The sequence below is a fragment of the Ascaphus truei genome, chromosome 7 (assembly GCF_040206685.1).
Source record: "Ascaphus truei isolate aAscTru1 chromosome 7, aAscTru1.hap1, whole genome shotgun sequence".
Lineage (NCBI taxonomy): Eukaryota > Metazoa > Chordata > Amphibia > Anura > Ascaphidae > Ascaphus > Ascaphus truei.
Genome location: NC_134489.1, coordinates 24,784,639 through 24,789,192, shown reverse-complemented (window position 1 = coordinate 24,789,192; position 4,554 = coordinate 24,784,639).

Here is a 4,554-nt window from a genome sequence, read left to right as displayed (position 1 = left end):
GTCCACAGGATGCACTGAGAGGAGAAGGGGGGATCTGCAGACATGAGTGGGGGCAAGCTGTGTCCTTTTAATATTTAACAAGTTGTTTTGCAAACTTCAATGAGTAAATAGAAGCTGAAAGGTCTGATAACAAAAACCCCACCCCCACCCAAGGTAATTTGTGGCAGGGGGATTTAACACTTTAGCACTTTGGAGACGGATGGGATTCAACAACACCCCAAGCACATTAGGGAAAGGGAGACAGGAGACCCTAATCACCCCCTCCCCCCCACTCTGTGGGTGAGAGGGGACCTACATCCCCCAACATTTTGGGGGGGAAAGAGGAGGTGGGGATTTAACATCCCTGGAACATAGGTAGGTTTGTGAGCACATATCTGAGCATTAAGAAAGTCTGCATGTATCGACAGTATGGCGAATTCCACGGAGTATCAATTCTGTTTACCTTAAGTTATTAAGCCAAGTGTAGAAGGGTTTTGTATGACTAGGTGCGGTAACTTTATGACTGCACTCCCATGTACTCCTTACTATTACCACATGACCCCCCCTATATCTGCCCACACACAAGCAGAGACCCACCCTCCTGTGTGGTATTACTGCTCCTCTCACTCTATACCTCTTCTCTTGCTGAACTAATACAATCTTTGTCTTTCAGTTTCATCTCTATGCAGATGACACCCAAATGTCTCCCTCATCTCCTGACCCCTCACCCTCTGTCTTGTCCCATGTCACCAACTGTCTCTCCATAACCTCCTCCTGAATGTCCCACCATTGCCCAAAGCTTAACATAGGGGTGCGTAAACCAGGGGGCACAAGATTTTCTGGGGGGTGCGCAGAGGTTACAGAGGTCCCGCACTCTTCACCAAGGCATTTACATTAAATGCTGGGGAGCGCATGCGCGAGGCCTCTGTAACTTCCCTTACCTGGTTTCCAGCATCTTCCAGCGACACGTCGCCATGGTAAACCGGCGTCAAATGATGCCGCAGGGTCACATGACATCAGAAGACGCTGGACACCAGTGTCATTTGGGTGTTTCGAACGGTGGAAGGGGCATTGCAGTGGTGACGGAGGGCAGGTGGTCAATCTGGTGGGTGGCGGGCCATTGCGGCAAAAGCCAGCATTTGCACAGGTTGGCAAAACATGTGGTGCCAGTCCTGCCTAGTCGGCATTCCCCTCGTTCGCCTGTCTCAACTCCATTCCATCCAAAATGCTTCTGCCTGACTCCTCTACCGGACTCGCCACTGAACATGTGCTGCTCCGCAACGCAAATCCCTATATTGGCTTCCCATATCCTCTATAATTACATTCTAAATTCTAGCTCTGACTTGAGTATAGTCTTAGTGACTGAATTAACACAAAGTGCTTGCAATATGTAACAAAGTGCCATAGCATACGGTAGGCTGAGTTGTTGAGAGAGGTTAATCTGTTTCAAGGGCACTGAAAGGAAATGACCATTACAAAAGCAGAATATTACTGCTATTGCAGATTTTAAGTAGTGTAACCCCCCTCCTAGGAGGTTACTAGGGGGTTGGAATGTATTGGGCCCCACCCTGTGTTGCCATGGGATCATGATGTCACAGGGAGACGAAGAGGGGAAGGTTCCTGGAGGAGACGAGGAAGGGAGCCTCGGGGAGAGTAGATAGGGACAATCATAAAGTACAAGTACAGATCAGGCCCCCTGTTTATTATGTTGTAGATAGGGACAGTATCCTTTTAGGTTAGGATCTTAGAAGAAGGCTAATGGAGTCCTGAATATCCAAGAGATATGGAAACTGCATGCCACAAAGGACCTCAGGAAAAAGGGCTCCTGGGTGTCGGCGGATCAGCTCTAACAGCAGATCTACATTAATATCCATCATCAGTCTGGATTGAAGTGGCAGTTACCAAACATTGGGTCACTTGAGAAGGAGGCGTCAGGACTCTCCAATTGTCCTAGTGTATCCGGGGTAATACCGATGAAGTTCCTGAAGTAACAAAGGGGGGCCAAAGTAGAGCAACTACGTTAATGTACCTTCATCTGAGTGTTAAGAGTGGGCACCAATTGTAGCCTTCTATTCATATATGTCTTCTATAAAATAAAATACAATGTTGTCAATAAATGTATGTTTTGGTCCCTGTGCTTTGGGACACGAATATAACAACGTTATACTACAAAAGTTCCTGGCGCCCATTATTTTACATCCTTGCTACCTCATCGCCCAGTCGCCTGAAACCAGCACCCTGAGTCAAGGTAATCCATGCCGAGTAGCCAACTATTGCACAACACTGTACACTCCCTAGCAGCCGGGCAAGGAGGGTCACAGTTATAACTAGGGATTCCGGTTTTCAGTGTTTATTGTGTACTTGTACCACTACACGAAGAACATATAAAGAAAGTCAATATAAAAAGAGAAAAACGATAAACAGATTAGGGGCGGTCAATCTATATGTGGGGTGATACATTTATGCCCATCAGATTTTGAAGGTGTAAAGTCATATGTGCAGGTCTACTCTAAGACAGAGTAAATCTCTACTCACAAGTTCATAATGCAATTCTCCATTTAATGTGACACACAAGAACAGTGGAAAGACAACGTTTGAAGTCCCACCTAGACCTTTCATCAGATGAAAGGACCACATGGACCTGAAACATTGTCTTTCCACTGTTCTTGGTGGTCACATTAAAGGAAGATTCGCATTATGACCGTGTGAGTAGAGCGATACTTTATACCTCTGTCTTAGAGGAGACCTGTACTTTCAAGAAATTGTTTGTCTGTGTTGTGTTGACTGCACAAGCAGGATTCTCCTCGCCCGCAGCTGTTTCCCCGCACTTTGGACTTTTAAAGTCATATGTCACACAGGCCAGAACCACTGTAGTGAGACTCATAGACTCATGTCCTCCCGGGACCAGTTTATCCCAACACGATGCATGGATCCAATCTCCTTTATTTAATAGAAGACTGTCACAGATTGCCTTCCTGCTTCCAGCATGCTAGGTAGCGCAATATGGGTCTGCACGGTTTTCGGGAAGTCCACCACCAAGGTGTGATACTACAGCCCATGTTTGTGGATACACACAGTGCTTATGCATTTCATTTTCTTTTATTTGTCACATTCAGTTCCTGTGGTTCTTTTGTTTTTCAAGGGCGGAAACTATAATGAATTTAATGCTCGCTGTAGGTTCACTGCTCACACTGTCAGCACAAGGTTCCTGTGGGAACCAAAACATTAACTCCTCCCCTCCCACCTCTTTTTTTAAAGTCCTGTGAATGTCTGGTGACTTTCTGTTTTACCCTTGTACAAGAGCACCCGGGCATGTAACCAGTGGAGTGCTGCTGACCTATGTTTTGCATCTAAAATGTAGGTCATTGTTGCACCGTGTTTGCAGAGCACCCACCTTTTGCATCTATGATTAAGCATTAAATTAAGTTTCTAAAAGTCCGCTTGTAATCTGCTTCATTTTAAGTTGTTGGCCAATTGTAACCCTCCCTGCCCGGCAAATAGGGTGATTATATTGGTGTGCAATATTTGGCTACTCAGCATAGGGTACCCTGACTCAGGGTGCTGTATTCAGGCGGCTGGGCGATGAGGTATCAAGGGTGAAAATAATGGGTGCCAACAACTTTTGTAGTACAACATCAGTCTTTATTTATCTCCCCAGGCACAGGGACACATCACATATATACAACGTTGTACTATTTTCTTGTAGTTATTTATGAACACTGTGCTTCCTTAAGTGCTCACTCAACACTCAGAGGGCGGTGTATCTGCTTGGTTACTGTTCTGTCCACAATATGGCTTCCCTGTCCTGTCACTGCTGTCACTCTTCAGTGTTCATGTTGTTACAATGTAACTCCCTTGTTGGCTCAGCTTATTGTGCTGGCAACCCCCCTTTACTCCTCTGTGAGTTGGACTGCTCCTCCTCCCCTTGCTATTTGGTGCAGTCCCTGTCTTGTTTCTGCTTGCACAGGCAAGCACACTTCCTTTCCAAGCCAACAGCCACTGTGAGTAGCAATCTCTCTCACTGGTTTCCCAGAACAAAGCATTGTTTTTTCACCTTCCCTTCATATATGCTACCTCCAAGTTCCCTTATACTTTCTATTTACCCCCTCCAATAAAGTTACAGAACATAATAAGTACATTATAAGGAGACAAATTTAACTGCCTGTTCTAACTCATTAGCTACAGTGAGCCTGGTCCAGAACAGTTACTTGACTGGAATTGGGCCTGGCCCCACCCCCCTTTGGAGTATCGTCCATTATATCCCCTCTAAATAGGACCCATAGTGGGATCCTGGCCGGTTCTATGCAGGTGAAGATTGTACCCATTTCTAATTTGGGAACTGCCCCCTCCACACAGGTTGACAAGAATACGTATATCGATCCACTGACACCTGTGAGCCCTCTGCGGCGTGTCGGTCTTCCCTTTCTGGGACTTGCTTGACTCTGCTAACCATCTTCTGGGATCCTAACTTAATGGGTACTGTCCCTATCTATAACATAATAAATATAAGGGCCTGGTCTCTTCTATTACTTTATGGACATATCGCTATCTACTCTACCCAAGGCTCCTCTCTTG